Raw genomic sequence first — 24,730 nt, forward strand, 5'->3', positions numbered from 1 at the left:
TGTGTGTGCAATATTGAGGACTCTAATTGCTTTTGAATGGAAGGTAACACCACCTGAGCAGACCAAAAAGCTTAATGTTGCATCTCCCATAGTCCAAGAGCAGCAGTGACTTTGAGATGGCCACTCTGGGGCAGGAGATGCTGTGCAGTAGAGCTGCCTACCTGACATCCACATCCTTTTCCACCAGATGAGAATCTGGCCCAGAAATTATTAAGCACCTTCCTGTGAATTATGCAGTAGTCAAACAAAGATTTCAATAAATTCCCAAGCACCCAGCTAGGGGAGATTGGGAGGTTTCTCAGAAATATGATTAAGGAAGGCTGGAAAAATAAAGGTGAAGGTTGTAAAAATAAAGGTGAAGGTTGTAAAAATAAAGGTGAAGGTTGTAAAAATAAAGGTGAAGGTTGGGAAAGGCCTTTAGGATCATCGAGCCCAGTCACTAACCCAGCACTGCTGGGTTCACCACTAAGCCAAGCCCCAGCAGGAAACGAGCAGGCTGACAGGTAAACAGGAGCATGAAGCTGAGCAGAGTCTTTGGGTCAGACAGGCCTCCTTCTAGGAGAAGCCAAGGAAACCTCATTCCAAGATCACCCCAAAATTAATACCATCAGCACAAAAATGGCCTTCAAAAAGAGTCTGGAGAGTCCAGCACCAGTGCAAGCCTAATAAAAACAGTTCATTTTCACATTTTTCTGGAATAGGCTAAAAGCTTCCATAACAATCAGCAGCTCAGGTCACAGACCTCAGTGTAAGAATGATCCTTTCCCCAAATTAGTTATTGGCTGCCTGGGTCTCAGAGCAAAATCAAGTTGTAAAGGTAATCAGGATAAACAAATAGATACCAAGATTTCCTTGAGCAACAGGGCAGCAAGATGTGTTTGGACATTAAGAACTACGCAGCTGAAGAATATTATTGGGTCATAAATATAACAGGACAGCATGATTTTGGAAGTTTTCTTGTGTTTATATGAATAATAATATAGAATGTTCTTTTGTATTTCTTTCCTTTGTGCATTGAATTTGGTGTGTATTACCTCCACATGAATAATGCAATCTAGCAAAATTGATGGCACAGTTCTTTTGTTAAAGCAGTTATGAAATGAGAAAACAAAACCTACAAGGAAAAGTTATGAAAAAAACAACATTTCTCCAGGAATAAAAAGATGAAGTTGCCTGACCGTTTACATTTGTCTCCTGTGTCATGAATATTAGATCGGATTCTTTTTATTAATCCATTGATAGTTCCGTAAGGCAGCTCATTTTTGATAAACTCTGTCAGGGCTGCTGTAAATACAAAAAAGATTTATGAATTAATTTTCATACGTAAATGACAAAATCTTTTGATACATTTGAAATATGTGCCTTGCAGTGAAAATAGATATATGTGCATGCATAGATATGTATTAATTTAACATTCAGATCAGCTTGTTCTTTTAGAACACAGCTTAATGTCAACTCTGTTTTTCTGGGGGAAAAAAAGTAAACTAAAAAGGTAATTGACATTGAGGGCATACTAAAAGTGAAAGAGATGGACAATCTGTGATCTGGGAATTGTGCTGGACTAAAGGTGTAGTGGGTTTTATTTCAAAAGCATTTTTGATTTCAAGTATCAAAGGGTTGTGCAGCCAGTATGCTGTAAAAACACAGATATCTACAGCTCATTACTATTTTTATTTGAATTGTCTTTATAGATACAAGGCCCTGTCATGAACCTATCAGGCTAAAAATAGCACAAAAAGCATAAGCTCTAAATCAGTCTGCAATTGAAGTGTACATGTAATTCACCACAGCCCTGAAGAGCTGCATAAAGCCAGAGGTGCATCTCAGCTCCCAGTTTCTGTCAGCAGTAAATCCCTGAGCTGGTTCAGCCCCTCCATTTCCATCCTTTGCCAGTGAGACTGGGATTGTGATGGCACTGCCAGCACATGCTGAGAGGGCAAAGAGCTGAAATCAAATTTTCCTTCATTTCCCGAGTACCACAGCAGTGACTGGGGCACCAGGACATCCGTGCTGACACTCCAAAAGTGTGGCATCCTCCTCCTCCTCTGCTCAGAGGAAACTCAGAGCCATTCTTTAGATTCTACAGATAGGAAGGCCAAGGTACAAAAGCATGGAGTGACTTGCTCCAAAAGGATGGATGTCTTGTCTTTTCATGGATCATTAGCTAATATAATATTACACAAGCTTGCACAGGCCCTTGAAATGAACATTTTTAGGTTCTGTAAGTGAAAGACAGAATTAAGCTGCTCATTGCTAGACAAAAAATGAGGCAGGGATGATACCCATGAGGTTCAGGGATGATACCCATGAGGTTCAGTTCTGGATCACCTTTTCTTCTAATCACTGTACCTGTCTGGCACTTTGCTGTGTGCTCAGTTTATGGTGTGCTATTTGTCTAAACTCCCTGAAGCAGAGGCTTTTAATTGTGGTACCATCCACAGGCACTACTGATTAATTCATAAGAATCACAGATTAAAAAATATGCAATATCCCATGAGAAGAAATAAAACAGATTGAACTTTATAACCTGCTGTGTGCCTCATCCTCATTGTCTGGGACTGGAATAACTTTCAAAAGCACAGAGATCAATTTAGCCACCCTTCCTGGTGTGTGTGTAGTGTGTCCTCACATTCTCTACACCAGGGCATATTTTGTGCTGTGAATTATTCTGTTCTGACATTGTTTTGACTTAGTTTTAACACACCTATAACCTGTGGCTTGGTGTAGGGGGTCAGGCCAGAAGCCAGCAGGGGAATGGGATTTGTAATTCTAAAGGATTTTGTTCCATCATATGAAATTGCTTCACAGTGCTCCTGCTTAGCAGCCTGCAGTTATGTACTAGAAAGCCAAGGAATACCTGAGAGTGATGTGAACCAGCCTGGTCTGCACTAAATCTGGGCTTACACTTGTAGTGTAACTGCATTGTTTTAACAGAAGATCAGAAATACTGCTGCACATGAAGAGAAAGTAACAGATACACTTAATGAAAACACTTAAATAAGAAAGTCAACACAAAAACGGTCAGATGAGGTAAACATTTTGGCATTCAAATAAAAAGTTTAGATATACTAATTAAAACGTTCTTTTCTACATGTACTGTATATTTCATATCAGCTGTGTCCTGAAGCCAGACTACAAGTCTATCAATAAAGGCATTTGTCATGTGTTTACAAAATACACTCTCCAAGCTTATTTGGATTACATGAATCCTTTTAAGGTTATACAGAAATGTGGTGTCTGTAGGCAGACATGTTGACAGTCCATGTCCAGGAGCATTAAAAATAAATAAGCAAGGGAAAAGATAAATACAGAGAAGGATTTTGTATGTCCAAGGTAATGCAGCACGTCAGGGAGCTGATCTGTCCTCCACCAGCTTACAGAATGAACCATATATTATTTCTTAGTACTAACAGAGACAAGTATTTCATTATGACTCTTCATTATAGTCTCAGAGAGACTTTGCCAACTGTGCAAGTTGAAATATATTGCCTTAAATTCCTTCAGTTGTAAAGCATGCTTATTGACACTATATTTCTTCTGTTTATTTACCTCATTACTCACTTATGTTACTCTTCTCATGTTAGTCTGACTTATATTGATAATTTAACTGTAAAATTGTAAAAGCCATTCATGTCAGGACCTGTTCTTGTAGTTGGTTGCAAAAACTGAATAAAAAACTCTTAGTTCAAACCAATATATTCCATCATGGAAAAGACATAAAAAGCTTGTAGGGTGTATATTGGCTGAATTGCCAGCCAAGATGCTGGGGTTTGCAAAGTCCTAACCTCTTTAAACAGAAATTAATAAGGAAAAGAAATACATATGTACAATAAGAAGTGAAATAGACATTGATAAATATTATTTCGTGTTATCAGAAAAAAATTACAGTTTTATGAGAGAAAAAAGTAAAAAATAGGAAAGCTATAAGAAATTAAAAACAATTTGAATAAACCTTATTTCCTTATTTTCCTAGCATTCAAATATTTCTGTTTGAAATAAAGCTGACCAAGAAACCAGGCATATATTCTGTTGACATCAATAAAACTACTTGGGTTTATGATGGTTTGGTTCATGTCAGAATAACACGGCCCACCATCAACTTCAGCAGGGCTCCAACAATCTATTTCCCAGGTGACTAAATCCAACATGTGCAATACCCTTAGGACATTGTATTACCTGCAAGCAGTGTCTGAGAGATGGAAGAGGTAAAAGCAAAGTCCTAAAGAGGTTTGAGCAGGGTGGGCTTTCCCTATACCTCACTTAAGGAAGCAGTTTAATTCTCTTTCCCCACAGCATTAAGGAATACACAAAAAAGCACATGGGTGAATTAGAAAATACATCTCTCCTGCAGTTCACAATGTTATTTGGCTGCTCAAGGAGCTCTAAAAGGAGCACATAGGTAGAAGGGGCTGGGAGAGCTGGAATATTTCTATTAACTTATTAACTCACCGCCCCCCAGGCCTTGTTCATCATGGTGCCTATCAAAGTGTCAGTCTTTTCTATTACCTTCCCCTTCAGAAGATGTCTGTCTATCATTGTCATGCTCTTCCAGCAGGATTATCCATCATTTTGGGTGAAGCCAAAACATTCATTTTCATGGCTGTCGCTGCTAGCGAGCTGGGATGGGGGAAAAAAAAAAGTGTTTTATTCAACAAAAGATAAATGATGGAATTTCACTCTTAATCATTTTCTTTTATTACTTAATACAAAAGGTTGGGAGGAGGCTCTGCAGTTTATTATACCACCAGTCAGAGGCACCATTATATTTCAGGGTGTAGCAATACGTCCTGCTTTCCAGGAGCTTATAAAACCAGCCATAAACATTAACTCCAGGCAAGAGTTTGTCACACTGCTCTTGATTCAGAGCAGTGGTTGACTCCTGTGGTTAGCACTGGGATATCCCTTCCAGGGCTTGTTTGAATTAGGCTGAGAGACTGGAAATCACCATGGGTTGGGGTGATGAGCTGCAGCCTTGTGCTGCTGGACCAAGGGTGCCTTGCTGGGGATTTCACCACTGCCAGCTCTGCCTGGATGTCAGGCTCAGAGCTCCTTGATCTAGGTTATTATGATTTCAATTATGTCTGGCTTTCTTATTGACAAAAATTTTTAAAATTAAATGCTTAAAGCAAAATAATAATGTTGTTTAGCCCCATCAGCGGCAGCCATTAAACACGATGGACAGAATAAGACAAGGTGAACCTTTGAGAAGTTTGGATATAATTTGTGTTCACTGTTCCTTGTCCTAACACACTTTTCATTATGCACATAGGAACTCAAGTTATCAGAAGAATTTATACTGAAATATGTAGATATTTCAGAAAATGTATTAAATAAGGCAAACAGCTCAAGTTGCACCCTATTCCATATTAATGTCCTGCAAAAGTCAGTCTCAAATCTTGGTAATGTACAAATTAAGGGATTCGTGTAAAGCAAAATTATGAGTGTATGTTTTTGGCTTACTCCATGTTGAGTAAGTCCTCATCAGTTCTTTATATTTTATGTGCATCTTAATACTGACTCTCCAATCACAGGAAACTAAGATCCCATTGCCCCTATTCCTTCACAAATAACCACTAAGTCCTCATCAGTTCTTTATATTTTATGTGCATCTTAATACTGACTCTCCAATCACAGGAAACTAAGATCCCATTGCCCCTATTCCTTCACAAATAACCACTAAGTTTACATATTCCGTTTCCTACTCTGCCTTGGTTGCCTATTATTATTATTATTATAAATTTTAGAAACTCAGTGCCTCTGAGATAACTTCTGCCATTTCAGATTTGGTGAAAACTGGTTGCGCATTCAGAATTTATTAGACATTGGTAGGCTAAAAGAAAACCAAACCAGTCATGGGCAAAATACTTGGAGTGGTAATTGTAGTTGCTGTAATTATGGGAAACATAAAATATTATATAAAGGAAGAAAGCATTAGAGAATTGTGACACAGGAGAAACTCCTAAGCTCAGTCGTGTGAATGCCTGGCAGCTGGGTACCCTAGTCCTGGTGAATTTCTTCTACCATATTCTGACTGAAAGACTAATGAAATAAATGGAGAATCATCTTTTCACTCCACTAGGATTTGGACTGGGGAAGAGAAAGAGATACTGGATAAGCCCACATGGTGTCTGGTGCAAACTCCTCATGTTCCCAGCCAGCTGGGCACAGGAGAGCTCCAGAGCTGAGCCCCCTTAGCAGGGCACAGAGCCTGAGCTCACAAAGCCAGTGGAAAGGCAGAGTGAATTATCTTGAACCCAAAACAGCTCTGCTGCAGCCACAAGGCTCCTGGCCAGCTCGGCACTTCAACAAACAAACATCACATCTGCCTGCTGGAGTGCTCCAACATCTGCCTGAAAAATCCCACGTAAACAAACCCATCCCTGTGCAGAGTTATAGTCATGGAACATCCCTCACCATTCAAATGTGACTGCAATGCAAAAGCCCCTAAATATTTGTACAGAACTAGAGCTCAAGAAATAATTACTTGACTAAATCTTGATAGTCTGGAGATGATGTCTCATTGCTCTGCAAAGTCAATTGCTCAAGTACTACTAAAGACAACACTTGAGAAACATTGAGTGTCTTCTCATAATCACAATCCCAAGAGCTGCATTTGTCAGTGCTGTCCATAAGTGGTTCCAGGATAATTGTGCTAACCTAATAAAACCATATGTCAAATCCCATAGAACACTTGAAAATCAACTAGCACTCTTAAAAATGCAAAATTTGTGTTTTTTAAAATTAAAACTTGTACTTTTTACCTTCTCAGACTCCCTTCTCTCCCCAAAAATGTGTATATTCAATATGATAGATGTTCATTCTGTGGCATCATCAAAGGATCTGTAAAGGTTCCCATTATGAAGGTGCTGATTATACAGCCTGTGATCTCAGCATCCTGGTCCTTTCACCTTCCTCTCACTGGAGAGAATTCTCCTACAGATATCCACAGGTACCTGAAGGGATTCATCTTATGCTTTTGAACCCTATGAGCACCATAAATCTCCTGCAGTGCAGTGTATTTCCTGTGAGGAAAACAACTACATACTCTATTTCCTAACTACATTTTTTAAATAGATTCTGAAAACATTTGGAATGCTTCCTTTGATTCTTTCAAAATTCCTGTTTTCCTTACTTCTGTTTCAGCAATAGCACCCAGTACATAGATCTCAGTAATCACAGTAAAACAAAATAAAAAACTCACCAAAATTACTATCCAGTTTTGATACTATCAAGGACAATAAATCAAAATTCTGCAGGAGTTAGGGTGGATACACCTCCATTGACTCATCAGGTTAACCATACTCCTGACAAGCAGAACAAAGTGAAAATTCACCTAAATTCTCCAAAATCATTCCCAATCCTGCCTAAAAATCATAATAACCATCTCCAGCTTCAGGCTGACAATCCCAGACACAGAATTCTACCAGAAAAAAATAGGATCTGGTCTGATTTTTTAGTTAATATAGTAACAACATTCATAAGGGTAGTAGTTTGCACCCACTGATATGCAGGAAGAGTGGAAAGAGTGTGGGATAAATGCTGGGTGAAGTGTTGGTATCTGTACCATCCTGGCCGTGTGCAGTCTGACCCAGTGCTGTGCATGGGATTTTCCCCCATTCTGGTTCTGCACTCCCAGATCCACCCACCCTACACACACATCACGTGCAAAAAGAAAAAAAAAAAAAAAAAAAGCCATTTTGCTCTCGACCTTTAGCCTCACATAAAAAAAAAAAAAGAGATACAGCAGGTTTTCTAGGAATCTAATTTTCTTGCCATTTAACTAATTGACATTGGACTGTAACTGGGATAAATGTCAGGAAATTTCCACCAAAACTTTTCATATCATCTGTTCAGTTCTCTTTAAAATGTAGGGGGGGGGAAAGATCTCAAGGAAAGCTGCCTTGGGTCAGGGGTAGGTATGTATTTGGAGAACACCAAGGACTCACATTTGGAGGACACCAAGGATACCTTGCAGAGCTATGATCCTACAGCACCTTGAGAAAATCAACTGCTCATCAAAAAAGAATTCCCATCTGCAGCCACAGCAAAACAGGAAAGTGTTACACTTCGATTTACCAGACACATCCCACACATATGAAGATCACAGATGGTAAAGTTTCAATCAAATATAGGTGTTCTGGGTATTTGCTGCTACAGAGTAAATAAAAATCATATTAAAGTAGACAAAAGAAGCTGACAAGAAAAGTATTAAACTTAAGCAAACCCAGCAGTGATGATAGAATTGGATGTAGATTCTGAATATCTGGATTAATTCAGTGGTTCCTATAACCCAGGGAAAAAAAAGGCAATTCATGAATAGCTTCAAAAGACACTATTTCTATAAAGAAAACTCATGGATTTTAAACTGCAGCTCATAAAAACAAGGGACTATAGTAATTTACTCAGCTTTTGAAACTGCTGGTTAGAATGAGAGCAGGGATGGGTATGGCCAGAAGGGTCTAATTTAAATAATATTTAAAATAAATCAAGATTTATTTCCCATAAGTAGAAGAGATGCCTTTTCCTTGTGATGTCTCTTATTCTAAATGCCAATTCAGTCAAGTTCATGAAAAGCAGGCAGCTGAACTAGCAAACTTTTTCTTTAGTTATGAGTATAAATTCAGTTGTTCACTGTCAGAAATTTAATTACAATAAGAGACACTGAACATCAGTGGAACATCATTTCTATTTGCCATTCTAAACAGATACAATAAGGGAAGCAGAATCTTCATTTTTCAAATATGCTTGAAACGGAGTTTGCCCCTGCTCAAAAAGCAGAGAGACTTGATCCCCTCTCTCATCACCTCCCTCAAAAGGGTTAGGGTGAAAAAATGAAAATCAGATGAAACTCTGAGCCATAAGCCTTATCTCATATAGGCTGTATAGGTGATGTGGGGCCATGCATATGGCACTTTGTAGGGTCTGACAAAACACAGCAGCCTCTGGAGGAACTGATGTCCCCATGGACGTGGCTCTGAGTGGGAGAAGGGAATTTTCTTTTCTCCTGCCTTTCATTTTTTAGCTGAGAAGCTGCGACTGGGACACAGCATCAGCACAAGCAAACGTGTAGTGTTTATGCAGATGAGAGCAGCAGCTAGTGAACAGGCTGTGAGGGGTTTATGAGAGCACAATTAGAACAATTAAACGCCTGATGTGGCACGCAGGATGCGGGACCTGCACACGCCTGAGCTCCCCCTCTGACAAACTGCCCAGCTCTGAGCAGTGCCAGAGCTCGACCCACTCCAGCTGATAATGGGGGCTGGGAAAATGTGCCCCAGGGAGTCACCTCCTGAGCAGCCTGGGAAAAACCTCCATCAAAATTAAGGGAATGGGAGGGATCTCTGCATGAATTTTGTTCCTCCAAAGCAAATTAGAGCTCTCACTCCCTGCCTTCAAGGGAGTTTTGCTCTTCTGTTTCAAAGTTCCTTTGAGTTAGACTCAATAGTGGAGTTCTTTGAAGAAGGCTCTAAAACACTGTCCTTTATAACTGAAAATATAAAGCCGTATATTAAATTATTTTCAGCAAAAATCTCAGCTTAGCATGTTTTTTTTTCCTTCTTACCACAGTATTCAACTTTCCTGTCAATAGTATCTGGTTTTATTTCTTTTAGTTGGCTCTAAACTATTTTATTTCTGTGGTGTTTCTATATTGTAGGCCTAGTCATATTTTACTGTCATACATTTTTACTACATCGCATAATACTCTACAAAATCATTTTATGCAACACTTGGGTGTATCTACGCATAATACTTAGATTAGGTTTTCTCTCTCATTGTGTATTCTGCCTCCAGGACCGTGTGATGCACAGGGATTGTCAATGGGAGGATTTCCATTGGCTTAACTGAGAGCTGGAGAATGGCTGTAAGTGCTGAACTTGAACTTTGTTTTCGTATTTTGCCCAAGCCTAAAGAATTTCATTAAAAAACCTCAAAATAATAAAAAACAAACAAACAAAAAACCAAACAGCAAATTCCCTTATTTTCAGGTAAGGTGCATTTTTTTTTTTTTTTTGTTGTTGTTGTTGTTGTTTTTAAATACTTTCTCCATTGTTAATGTACTAATGACAATGGAGGATTAAAAAGAATGATCTTTCCTCCCACCACCCTCCCACTCATTTTATAAACAGGTAGCAACTACTGTAAAATTTCTGCCATTTTTCAAATAAAAAAGGATAACATCCTAGAGCAGTGAATTCTGGGAACCATTTAATTTGTTCCAGTTGTGACAGCTCTTGTTTTTAATTTTGGGGACTTTCAGTTTAATAAACCTTGACAAACAAGACCTGGTCTTTTTGACCTGTCTGTAATGCATATCTATAGGTAAATCTGTGTATCTGTATGGATACACTGATGGGTGCACTAGTGTGTTTGTATGCACATTCATTTATACATTTTTATCCTGGTTTTACACAAATTTTAACTGTTTCCATTGTGATATGACATTTTCTTTATTTGTTAAAAAAAAACCCAGTAAAAAATACTTGCCAAAACAGTTTACAGGAAGTGGGAGAAAAGCAATAATTACAGCAATCTCCTAAGGTGGGACCAGCTTTTCAACAAGTAAAAAAGTGGACTTTTTCAGACTTCTCTGCTACCATAAGTATGACTTACAGCTAAGAATATTTTCTAGCTGTCATATCCAGCCTGTTATTTGTTGCTGTGGAGAATTTTTCTGTCAGCCTCCCTGTCTGCTTTTCAGGGGGTTACTAAAGAAAGGTGGAATGGGAGGTAAGACAGATCCATACCTTTGTGAAGTTATTTTTCATAATTCTAAAAATAAAAATTCCCCCTAGGACAGACACTTAACTGTCTCCATCTCAGCTGCAGTTGAAAGTTATGGAGTAGTGTACCAGCAATATCCTAATACTGCAAATTCACCATAAAAAACAAATTCATGGGCTTGAGATGCACAGACCCAGAAAAATCCTAATATATGCTTTTTTTTTTTTTTGTAGCAACAAGCCAGTTGTGACAAAAGCAGATGAAGAAGGTGGAGAATAAGGGCAGATCTGATTCCTGTGTGCAGAAAGTTTGGGTCATATCAGAGGCACAAGGCAGAAGCAGAACCAGCTGCAGCCTAAGCTCAGAGCATCATGCCCCAGAGTACAGAGGGCATTGGTATGAGGGAATTGTGTGTGAGCTGGGGCTGGTGTGAGAAGAAATACACAAACACCAGATCTGACAACTCACAGGGGCATGGCAGGAGGGAGAGGGCCAGTAGCAGATGGTGGGAGCAGCATCCTGGGGTGTCAGAGCTGAAATGGAGCTACTGTGCACTGGCAGACAGGAGGAAAACGTGTGTCTAATGGTCTTTGCCTTTGCCTTCTCTTCCAGTCAGCCCCTACACTGCACACAGGCTTCTGATGGAGCTCAACAGGCAAAAACACTGAGCAACCACCCAGCATGAACAGAAATAACCCTGGTATTTTATGAGACAAGGCCCTCCCAACACAAACACACAGCCACAGAGCCAGGGCACGGGGACAATTTACACTGGGAGGGGCAGGAGGCATCTCCACTAACAGAGCAGGGCCCTGAACATGCTCAGCTTCTTGCTTTAGAAACAGAGACCTCTAAAGCCACAAAAACCTCATTTATGCCTTGCAATCACATGGGGCCAGATGAGCATAACTCACTCATAACTTCAAGGATTACTGGAGAAGCCAAGGACACCATGCTTAAAGCAAGATACGGGAGTGGGTCCTGTGAATCCACTGTGATTTGCCCTATGAACTAAATAAAAACACTGCTAAGGGGGAAAAATAAAGAACTAAAAATCAAAACTGTAGGCCTGGAGCAAACCTTACAAATAGAAAGCAGACAACTTGATTTTTGGATAATAACACATCCTCCATCCCCTCCCTCCTTCATTAACCTTTATTCTTTTTTTATTAGCAGCCTTGGCACCGTGGTGCTGAGCTGAGCCCAGCAGGCTGCCCAGGCAATGACATTTCAGAGGCTGGCAGAGCAGCACAGCCCATGTCAATTTAACACTATCTTGAGTTTTTTAACTTCACAGCAGGAGGAAAACTGGCCTGTTCCTTTGGTACCTTTGAGAGTGGATGAACAAAAATGGTCGTGGGGGCATGGGAGTATGACAGGGAGACAGGGAACTTAATTAGAAAGAGAAAACAGACTGGAAAAATATACCACTGACATTTTGATAATCTGGAAAGCAGACATCACATCTCAGGCAAAACATTAGATTATACATCTTTTCTCTCTATCCTTGTGGAGACTACAGCAAAATAACCTGAAGGTTTTTGGATGCTGCATTTCCTCTTTCATTGAGCATTAGCAGAGTCTGTGATAGGTTACTTTAGACACAGATAGGCATAGGACAGTACAGGACCAAAAGAATTCTTTGAATTCATCCCTTCACCTCAAGACTAAAATGATTACTAAAGATCATTTTTTATTTGTCTGCTAATATAATGAATGGTTGGTTCCTACTGATGAACCAGCCATGAAAAATACTCACCTGCCCTTAAAATGCATCTGTCAAACAACCAAGCTCTCTGTATTCAGCTGGAGGCAAAAGCTTTGTCAAAAGACTCTATGTAAAAAAAACCCTTAAGTTCTTCTTTGGGGTTTTGACTGCTCTGATAGAAACAACAGTAGAGTAATAACTATTACAATTGTGAAACATTTATATCATCAAAGGACTTATCTCAGGTGTACAAACTTAACAAATTCTCATGAACAAGCAAGAAATCTGTGGCAAAGTCACAGATTTCAGTTTGGAAAGTCAAAGAATTTAGTCTGGATCTCTCCAAAATCCAGGAGAGTTTTTTTCCTCAATACTTGATGTATAAATGAATAATAACAAATGCTGTGTAGGGATGTTTCATTTAAAGATTAAATCAGAGCTATTATGGCTGGAAATAGAACTGTCAGGACAAGCTGTCGGGCCTGTTGTCTGCAACATGAAAAATACTAACTATGTTTTAAAATATTACGTTAATTTGAATTTTCCTTATGTCTTATAAAGTCACAAGAGTAAAAGAAAAAGAAAAAAGAGAGGGGAGGAAGAAAAAAAGGACAAGATTTATATAAATGCAGTTATAATGGTAAAAGACCTATTTTCCCCCAAGCCTCTGTTTAAAGTTTACCAAATTCTTCTTATGGAGCATGAAGAGCATGTGATGGTGAAGCAAAGATGGAAAACCTTATCAATATTAAAATCAAAATGGAATAGGGTGGTGAAAATGTGATGCCAATATTCTATAAGCATTTAAATTAAAAATATTTTACTACCAACAGACATGAACTTGAATGGTTGAATCTTAAAAGTAATTCACATAAAACAGTGTTCAAAGACTGAGTATTGCCCATGTCATTTTCCTAGCACATTTGCAGTATGAATGAAAAATTCTTGCTTTTAAAAGAATTAATTGTGTTGCATTGCATGTTTTCACTTTAACTGAAGTCCAGTAGTATGTCTGGTTTTCCCTTTTCTTTCAAAACTGAATTGCTTGAGCAGACACAAGTTAAACTCAGCTCTTTTGATTAGCAAAAGCTGTTGCCTCCAGTGTTTGCTAATTGCTTTCTTGTAATGCAGAGAAGGAAGCACATTTTTTGCATGTGAGCTCTGGCTCAATTAATTCTTTAAGTGACTTTTCAGTATGTTTTCAGAAAATAATGTGGGAATAAGGTGTTTGCTGCCTACAGAATTTACACATATTTGATATATTATAAATGGTTTAGGCCTAAGGAGGGTTTCTGTTGCACTGCTGACCTAGAAGTGAGGAAGATCTTGAACAGATTTTCTGTATGATGCCACACCCCAAAGGGTGTCTTCAAGAAATTAGGCAAGACAAAACCCCAGACTTGGTTACAGGTGTGTGCCTACATTTATATACAGCACACAGGTACCATATTCCAGCTGCTGAAATCTATAAACAGCACATAGGTTCCATATTCCAGCTGCTGAGTGAGAACTGTGACAGACCATTGGTGAGGCAGATCTGTCCTTTCCTGCCCTGCCATTGCCTGCCTTGGGAAGAGAACTGCTGCTTTGATATCACTGTTTGTTATCCTGGGTTGATGCAGCTGGGTGGGATTGAATTATTCTCATTTCTTGTTTATTTCCCGTGACTTTTCAGTGGGAATATTCTGCTGTATGAGAAGTAACACCCTCTGAGGTTAGGTGTGAGCTGCTGGCCCTGTGCTGAAGAGCCAACACGTACTCAGTGCAAGGTCCCATACTGCAGAAATCTCTGCTGTGCCTGGTTTTTGGGGGACAAAACAAGGTGTTCACATCCTTTCTGGATATGAACCAGAAAGGTGTTGGAAGAAGCAGCTCTCAGCTCTGAACGACCTCAGAACATGGACTGTAAAGTGTGCTCCACCCATTTAACAGAGGCTGCCTGACAGAGGGTCTGGGCATCTCCTGGGCAGTGGGTATGCAATAAGCTATTGAGTCCTCTGACTCTCAGCTGGGGTTTATGCAGTCAGAGGGGCAGACCTGGCCATAAGAATTTTCCACTGTTTTTTCCCCTCATAGGAAAGAAAAAATGAATACATCACCTCATTGGTTAAACAGTTCATTTGCCAGAAGGGTGAAATGTTCTTTCAATGATTTTAATCTGCTTGAAAAGTATGTGTTCATACCAGAACTCTTGAGCTTTCTATTTCCACTTTCCCTTCAATGGATATTTCTTGTTAAGGTTTATTTGCTATTCACCAATAATTTTTCCTTGCATCAGAAAGGATGGCTGCACTTTACCAAACGGGAAATGTTCTTTTCAGAGGGATAACAGCTTTCAGTCCCATCTCCTCTTTCAAAATCCAGATACGGAAATGCAGAATTGCTTTTCCTGGGGGCCTGTCTAACAGTGCAGCAAGGATGTAAATGAAGAGCCACGTTTCTTAATTGTCCTGAACATCCTGAACATGCCAGCTGCAGCTCCATTTTCTACTCTGATATCCAAATTACAGCTTTGCAGAAGCCATGTTGTTTTAACACCTCCTCCTCTCCTGTGGGCAAAGCAACTCGCATCGTATTCCAGCAAACTGCTGGACCAGACATAAACAAAAAGGCTAACAAAATACACTCCAGCCTATCAGGCTGTGCTGATAATGCCAACTATCAAGTTTGCCATAATTACAGCATTGCTTCTTTATACAACCCTAATTTTTTCTTTTTATTGTATTTTTCCTGCTTGTACTAGATCACATCTCCCCTAGGATGAATGCCACCCGCTCAGCAAAACAGAAGCTGGTCCCCAGTGAGGACTTGGGACTATGAAGTTAAAGAAACAGAATCTTTTTAGAGAAAAGTGCTTTAGAAAAGAGAATGGTCTCAGTATAAACGAAGAACTAACAACTTATACAGAGAGAAAGAGACTAAAAACTAGAAAACACTTGAAGGCAATTCAGCTGAAGAACCAGAACCAGCACACAGACCCTGACCCAAACTCTTGTGGCATTGTATTGATAGCTCCTGTCACCACCAGGTTATGAACAATGAGTGCACAAGGCACAGCTGGATTCAGTGAGGCTCTAAAGCCCTGTGAAACACTTCTTATAGCATGAAAGAAACAGAAAAATCAACATCATTAACAACTGATTATGGGTTGTAGGTTTATACAGAAAGCCTGCATACATGGGCACATTTCTTATTTCACGTCTTTGACACTTAATATTGGCTTTCATACATCAATAAGTCCCCCCTGTATACATATAAAAATCACTAAAATAATTACAAGAATCTTTAAATAGACTGAAACCTCTGCTGAGCTATTAAGGCAGAAATAACAATGCAAGCTCTTACTTCTGCTAGACAAAGCAAACCATCTGATTGTAAAAGAAAAGAGCCCTTCACATTATATGAAGAGAGGACAATGAGAGAAAGGGGCAAATGCAACTTGTCTGATTGTCTGAGAGCCCAGGACACATGCACAGGAAGGGGAGAGCCCCACATGAGCAGAGGACACTGCCCAACCCTGCAGAAGCTTGGGGCTTCTCTCAGTTTAAATTTACAGCACAAACAGGCTGAATTGTCAGAGTCCACTGGCACAACACACTGGAAGAAGCATAAAACAAATATTGCAGTTTCTAACTGGAGAAACAAAAGGCAGCTTAAAAAGACATATTTTTCTTAATTATTCTTGAAGTGATATTGGACAGAGATGCCTGACCTGTTCCTTACTGCATCCATTCCCTCAAACTTCTTATCCTTAGGGAAAGAAAAGATTTTACACTCAAATACCAAACCCAGGTTATCAGTTGCACTCCTTTCTCTTGGTTTCTAAACATGCTTGCTTTTGTAAATATTTCATGTTTGTGTTTGAACACACCCGTCCTAACTGTAGACCAGTTCTTGAGCCAGAGTTCTGTAAATCTTCTCCAACACATTTTCTTTCTTGAGGAACACAGCAAATCAAAGGCTTTCATGCTAACATTATCTATGAGAAAAGTGGAGCAAGGCACTAAACATGTGCCTAAATGAAAGGTGGAGATCATAATTTCAAATAGCATCTGCTTCTTCTCCGCTGCTGCTGGAGCTAGAGGTCTGCTTTGTGCAGGCACACTGCCCCAGCTCCTGCAGCCAACTTCTCTGCCACTGCCCCTGCTTTTCCTTTCAGCTATTGAGCCACCCAAGTGTTGTTTTGCCATTTGTAAACCCTCTTGAAAGTGTTCGGTCTGCTGGAGGAGCAAGGTGTTTGCCTGCCTTGATCTTGTGTGGGAGAATCTCCAGGCTCTGGGGACACTGCTCCATCTGCTCTGGGGACACTTCCCAGCAGGGCAGGGCAGGGCATGGATGGAAGGCTCCAGCCAAAAGAGAGCTGCATTAATTTATTTACTGCTTTAAGTATATAAACTCCACAGAGATAGACTCAGGTTTCCCTAAATGCTCCCCCATGAACATACAGGAGGAACAGTCAGTGGGAGCCCCTGGGAGTGCTCTTCACACGCTGCTGTGGGATTCACCTCTTCATCCACAAACAATCTGGGTGTTCCTACAGCAAGCACATCAATCTCTTTATGGGGTGTAAAACCAGAGAGTCCTCTGGAGCATCTACAGACTTGGCTACAGTCCACCTCTCTCTTTTTACAGAGAATAAATGATGGATTCAACACAAGGAGTATCAGTTGACAAAGAAATTTCTTTTCAGGAAGACTCCTGCAGACAAAACCTTGCTTATAAAAACCCACTGCAAAAAAAAATACACTTTGTAGAAATTTTTTTTGTGCATACTCAAGGATGCAGAGTACTTCACCAGATGGAAACAATCATGTAGTTTGTGTATATATTTACATATATCAAGGTGTGATATCACAAAGCTCTTGAGTCTGGAGTTTCTGTTCCACTAAACAGAACAAATCCAGCATCCCTTAGTGAATCTGTGGCCTCCAACTCCCTTATACAGATGGCCTTGAAAATTCTAGTGTAGAAACAGATGTAAGAAATTTCAAGAAGGTTTTAAAAAGCTAATACTTTCCACAATTAATACACAAATAATAATAATAATACAAGTAATAATTAATACAAAACTAAAGTTAACAGTTATGGAAATCCAGCAGCAAGCACTTTATTGAAGAAGAAAAGAAATATACTGCTTTGCCTTCTGAAAGAACAATAGTTATTTATGTAAATTTGCACTGCAGTAGTTAGTTTTAAATACTGTCATATTCTTTTTTCATATTTACTGCTACTTACTCCCTTTAGAGATTCCAGTAATTTAGTTGTTATTATTGTAAAATAGACCTTTAACTTTTTTGGCTAATTCTAAAATAATTGTCTGAATGACAGAAGAATGTGATTATGTTGGTATAATACAGTTTTCTGCTTCCCCAAAGTAAAGATTTCTACTGCTAGCAGAGACAGAATAAATGAGATGAAGGATGGAGAGTGATTACACCTGTTGTAACTAATTTCCAAGTAAGCTTCATGTTATGAACTGGGTTTCCAGGGAAATGAGCAACCTACTACAACATCAGGTCATTTTTCTAGTTTCAGATGGAATATTTGCAACATAGTTATACAAATTAAATTACAAAATAAATATAAATACATCTGTGCATACTATTTTAGGAGCCAGTTAAATTCAATAGCTCAGATTCTCTTCAACACAGAAAATACTTCAGTAAAGGAAGTAAAGCTTCAAACAAAATTGCTCCCATCTAAAAATATCCTATTCTATATAGAGACTATAGAATAAGGTATATCTCCATCGATACTGCTATGTATGTGGCAAATGCCCCTGCAAAGAGCCCCATTTGAAGAAGCTGCAATAAGTCCATGAATTATTATTATTATTATTATTATTATTATTATTACAGGTATGCACAGCCTTGCAGGTGCCTTCCAGACCCATTTCCCTTACTGTCACCAAGGCCCATCTATCTACAGATGCCTCTATCTATATAAGAGTAGGAACACAGTTTCAGCCCATCATTTATTAAGCCATTCCAGAAGAACAAGAGAGCAGCAACTCATTGGAGGAGGAAAATGCAGCTGTTCGGGAAAGGAAATAAACACAGAGATTCTACCTCTGGTGAGAAAATCCCTTGTAGGAGACTGCAAAATAATAGAGAATACAATGAAGACAATCTGTGAATAGGGTGGGGACACCGTATTTGCAGTTTCTGAGAAGTATTTAGGTTACCTGAACAAAATTAGATGCTCAAGATCTCTTCACTGCCTTTGGCAAGAGGGGAGAACTTCCAGGAGTGAAAAGGTAAGCCTGGGGAAAAAAAAACCAAGTCTTTAAAGCCAACTGTAGCTTGTCTTCTCCTAAGAGACATCAGACATAAGGGCCTGAAAGCAAAAGCTATGGGGTGAGGTCCTGTGACCTCCACAGGCAGATGTGAGCAACCTCTCGTGTCAGCCTTCCCTGGCCCCAGCAGCTGTGTGTGCCTGAATTTACCAAGTCAGCAGCACCAGTAACTCTCCTTTAAAAAGTCTCTGTGGACATTTTAATTAGTTTGGTCTTATGGCTTGTCTAAAACGCTTCTGAGAGCACAGTGTACACTAAAGCAGTGTTATGAATGCCTAAAAATATAAAATCTAATTATGGTAGCTCTGCAACCAGAGTAATGAGAAGCAAGTGTGACTGATAAGAAGTGAGACAGGCTAATGAGCTGAACCACTGTAGTTCAAAGGAAAACAGAGGTCTAAAGGAAGCACCTGTGGTATTGCTTGGGGGAAGATATGTGGACTAGGAAATAGGAACATACTGCATTTAAAAAGATATGGTACTAAATGGATACACAGCATTGCTAATTATTAGAGCAGATACTTAGCATATGGGAAAAATAAATTGTTAATAAGGATGTGTAAGACTGAAGATGATTGCTAACAAAAATACAGCTGGTGTAGTGAACAAGAAATTACCTGGTGCAGATAGGAGAAAGCTGTGACTCCAAGTGCTTAGATTCATCCTGCTGGACAGGCAGAACTCACTGGAGGCTGCATGGCCACCACACCCAGCATTATTTCTGAGTTGTTTTTCAGCCTGGGCAATCACACATGGAGTGGCCAGGGACACCTTCCACTATCCCAGGTTGCTCCAAGCCCTGTGTAGCCTGGCCTTGGACACTCCCAGGTATGGAGCAACCACAAATTCTCTGGAGAATTTGGTTCTTCCCTTGGATTGTTTCTGTGTGGTTAAAATATGTAAGCAAAGGGACTTTTTCTATGTGCATACAGCACTGGATGAATGGAGTGAAATATAGATCCTTGAGATTTCTTTTCCTCAGTTTATCTAATTTGCCTTAACAGTAATGCTTTTTCCTGTTCTTACTGGTCTCCTGAAATGCTTGTCACAAATTATATAATCAAGTATTAAACAGTGTATATTTGTTTTAGTTCTCAGGTTGTGATGATGTAGATCTTAACCTTACCAAGTATCAAAGCTGTAGAGACAATCCTGTTTAACAATATTCAGTAACTTACTTTCTTACCCTGCTGCCTCCACACTAGTATTTTTAGCTGAGTGCTGATTTTCCAATCTGTCTAGGCTGTCATTCAAGACATGGGGAATACCAGAAATGGTGCATTTGGTTTTGACAGTACTCCAGACTGTTTTTTAAAAATAACCAAGGAAAAGACTTTATAGCTTTGTTTGAAAATATTAAATTTCCATAGGGGTCAATAGTGGTGCTTCCCATATGCAATTTATTCACTAACAAATTTCATGGGTTTTATGAGACTATTCACCTTCCTGGTTAATAGAAAATCTGTACTTGCCATGGCAACCCCTGTATCAGATGGCTCTACAGTAATACCCTGGAAATATACCATAGATTTTTTCAGTCTTCATAATCGATCTGGTCATAAATGTCACAGTAACTTGTCATTAAACTCTCCCCTCTAGCAACTCTAGTAGTTGTTTGATCCTTCCTGCCTCTCTGTCACACTGTTCCCTGTGCACAGCTGCATTGTTCTGCATGCAGCCTTTTCCCAAAGTTGTCACTTGCCAGCGGTGTCAATCCTCAGTGATCCACGGCCGAGGAGATGGTGACGCCAGGCACATTCCCACACACCCACTGGTTAGAGCAGTGATCACTTCCAGACAGTGCTGATAACCAAGAGCAAGCCAAGAAGGGAAAAATTTTAAAAAAAAAAAAAAAAAGGGAAAATCTTGCAGTTTAATAGCAGGCTAAATTATTTGTATGTTCCCCACGCGACTCCTTGGGTTTCATGTCAGGCTCAGCAGCTGATGCTGGGGGATGCTGCCTTGGGGAATGCGACAGACCTGTCCCACACCAACAGCGTTTGAAAGGAATGCCCTGTGCAAAGGGAATCGAGGAGACGGGGTGGAATTCAAATTTCATCAGCTCCTGACTATCATGAGACTCCCAGTGTATTGCAGGCCTAATTCTTGCTGCCTTGCACTTTGCATTGCAATCGGAAATGTGAGTGTAAAATGCTATCACATCAAAATTAGTAATGCATTGACATCAACTGCAGAGAGGGAAAAATGCCAACAGAAGGGCAAATATTGGAACCTTAGAAGTAGGCATGTATTTTGAACAAAATTTTGTTATCTGGAAATACAACCAGATAGAAAATCTGATACCAGACAGAGGTGACATTGTGCTAAGGGTGAAAGCTAAAGTCAGTATATTAAAGGGGGAAAATATTTTAAATTATCTGAATGAACTAAGAGCTAAATAAAAAACTTATACAATTCATTTAGAAAACAAAATAAGGTAATGGTACTGCAGAAAACTGCACAAAAATTGAATGTATTCTTTATAAGAGCACACACTGCAAAATAGTGCATAGGAAAATGAGGAGGTTATGGTAGGTCACACCCTAAAAGCTTCTAAAATATATGTAGTACACTGCAACCCTCCAAAAGCCGTGTAGCAGAACAGATTTCACCTGCATATCTGGAGGTACTGATTAAAGTCCAGACTGCTAGAAGTATGTAAGTATTAGCAAACCCTTAAACCAAAATGTTAGATTCCTCTCATCTAATTCTTTCTCACATTATTTAAATACACAGCAGCGCTGTGTTATCGATTGCAGCACAGCTGTTCCAGAGCCAAGCCAGAATAATTCAGGAGGGAATCAGATCCATTGTGTGTCCAGTGCTCTCTCTATGGACAACTCATTATACCTACATTAACTAAGAGAAAGATTATTAAATATGCAAAATTTTTAATTTTCTTTACTATATTTAGACCAGTAGTAGTGAATCTGACCAAGATTCACAGTATTTAGAAGAAAGACATATTCCAATGACAGAAAATAAAAATGTTCCCAGCAGGAGAGCCTTGACTTTGTTTGAATCTTATAATTTAAGGAATCATTTTCTAAAATTACCTCTTGTACAGTAAAATGACAATGATTAGGCTTGCTATGTTACAGTCTCCTGCTGTGCAAAACATTTACTCAGTGGGCTTAGGATACAAAAGTAGCTGCTTTACAAATAATAACACGGCTTAACTATCATTTAATAGCTTCAAAAACATCATACTAGCTACAAACCCTTTGGAACAAGGACAACTAATTTCAGCATCTCAGTTGTCATGTTTAATCAATTTCTAATACTGGTGGCTGTTTTGGTTTGTTTGTTTTTAATTGATGTAAATTTTTAATTCCTGGCTCAAACAACTTAATTTCACAATCTTTTAGATTAATCAGTGATCACTTGAGGGGAAAAAAATTATTGAAGTTCATCAGAATGTAGCATGGAGAATCAGTGTAATTTTGCAGAAAAGCATTTTGATTCTACCTTCCTGAGCAACAGGGCTTCAAACTCTAAGACCTGAATGCAATATTGGGAGGATTGCTTAATCTACAGAGATGATCTTCATTGCCAGAACTGAGGCTCTGCCAGCTTTAGGTCTGGTGTGCTTAAAGGGTGGGAAAGTAACTCTTGCTAGAGCAAAAGTCATCTCCTGGCTCTGAGTTTTCACTTACACTCCAGGGAAATCTGCCTTCCCATCTCCTCTGACTGCCTCGTGCACTAATTTTTCCTTTTGGAAATATGAAAATACACAGACATCATTGTGGTGAAGAAATTCTGAGAAAACTGTTAGCAGGGATTCTAACACAGTGTGAGAGCGTGAGCTGCTTCTCAGAAAAAATAAATCTGGGAAGAGATACCGTTCTCAGTTTTCTGTCCAGAATTTCTGCTTGTTCATACAGAATATCTTGGTGGTCACTCTGAGACCATGGATGTGGGGAGGTGCTGCCAGAGGGGTGTGTGGTACCCAGCCTGGCAGGGCCAGGGTGCAGGAGAGCACCAGAGCTGCCCTCGCCAGCCCACCCTGGCTGCTCAGATTGATGAGAGCAATGCCAAGAGCTTTAGAAACCTTCACAAATAAAATCTTCAGCCTTCAATAAATCAGGCAGACAAAGGAATGGGGTTTCTTTCACCCCTATTTGAATGCAAATCAAGTGTTTCACCCAATAAATAATTGTGATTTCCCGTTTCCTACACTCTGAGGGATCCAGGGCTTCCTACCCCATTAAATGAGATTGTGTTTAGGGAACCTCTATCCAACAACTAGGAAAGGGGATTTATCAGGGTCATTCAGTCATCTCAGCATTTTTTCAGCCATGGTATTTTGCCACTGCCTTTTTGTTTTACAGTCTCCCTAAGTAAAGGAGAAAATAAGAGATATTTTCTTGTGGTTTTAGAATAGCGTTTTTTTTTCAATTTACATATAAATACAATCTTACCTGGGCTTATTTGCAGGACCAGATCTAAATTCTAGGTCTAGCCAGATATTATTTGGACACCCAACAACAAATCCCTGATTCCAATCTTCTATGTATCTGCAGGACCTTTACGTTATCTGTAATCCAACCAGCAACAAAAATAATCATAAATCACTTCTGTGAACACAAAAGTACTGAGAACATTTGCAAAGGTCCAGAAGCCCTCAGATCCAATTCTCATACTAAATCCTTCCCTCACAGGTAGGGCATCCCTACTCCTTTTAATTAAAAGTACCCACATGTCTCCTCACACCACCAGCCTCCCTCAGTCTATCCACCAGCTGCAATCCTTTCTCAGTGTTTTAACACTGTTAAATAAGATTATCTATATCAAGGCAGTCTTTGTTCACACCTCACCAAATACAGCAGCAGGTTCAGCAAGGCTGTAATCCATATGAGACACTGACTCACTTTATTCTTTGTTAGATAACTTAGCACAGAATCCTCAGTGGACCCTTTCCCAAACAAATTTCTGCACTGAAACATACCTGGGGATGCTCAAACTCATAATTGGAGCATTCCATGTAATAGAGAGGAGTGTGAAGGTATTAATGCTTTATTTAGTCTGAAATGAGTTGTTTCAGTTGCAGCTATAGTGACATCAACATCTTTGACTCTTATCTCTCTTTCAATGGGTATAAACTGGTTCATTTCTACTGCTCTACTCCGATTTGATATTTATCTGGTCTAGGTCAGAATCTGGCCTATTGGGATCTTAGGAAAAGTAAAGCAGCCCAAAATTTACTCCTGACTGGTCTCTCATGACACTGAAAATATGCTTATCTTTAGTCAATATATTTCACATTTCTGTAACTTTTTCATCATTTTAGAGAATGTCATTCCTAGCAGCTTGTCCCCCAAAATCCTTTAGCTATTTTGACACTATTATACTGTTAATATCTTGATTAACTCTTATATCTTATAGTATTGGCTTTATAAAACAAATGGCAAATGACTGAGACTTGATGCCGAGAAAAGCCTAAAAACATCAAAACACGTGAAAGGATTTAGCTCTGTCATGTAAAATAAAAGCTGTCACCCAATACTCCAGAATTACCTGTATCCCTAAACTAGAAAAAGCCAGCATATCCATCCCAGTGGGGAAAAAAACCCAGAGCATCTAATGAACAAAATAGAATCCTGTATCTCTAGTTAGTTCCCTGTTCATTTTGAGTTTATATTTGCTCAAGGGACTGTTTCAGTGTTAAAACATAACTCACAGAAGACACAGGAGATAAAAGAAACTGAAACATTTTGATGGAATATTTCTCAAAGGGAAAATTTGTTTTTGAAAGTCTCTTTTAAAGCCTTCTTTAAACCTCTAGGTCCTGTGCATTGTGCTTTTCCGTAATTTTTTCCCAATTTTGATTTTCACTGCTCTTTTTACTGGCTGTGAACTCTCTTGAGCATTTCAGATCTGTCTTCTTCATCTTTTTTAACCTGAGGGCTTTAAAACTCTGGAAAGTAAAAAAAAATATTTAAAAAAAAGAGCCTGGAGATAGACAGAAGAACAAAAATGGCCACGGGGTGTCTGGAAGAAGGTGG

This window comes from Lonchura striata, chromosome 9 (assembly GCF_050655825.1).
Source record: "Lonchura striata isolate lonStrDom1 chromosome 9, ASM5065582v1, whole genome shotgun sequence".
Taxonomy (NCBI): domain Eukaryota; kingdom Metazoa; phylum Chordata; class Aves; order Passeriformes; family Estrildidae; genus Lonchura; species Lonchura striata.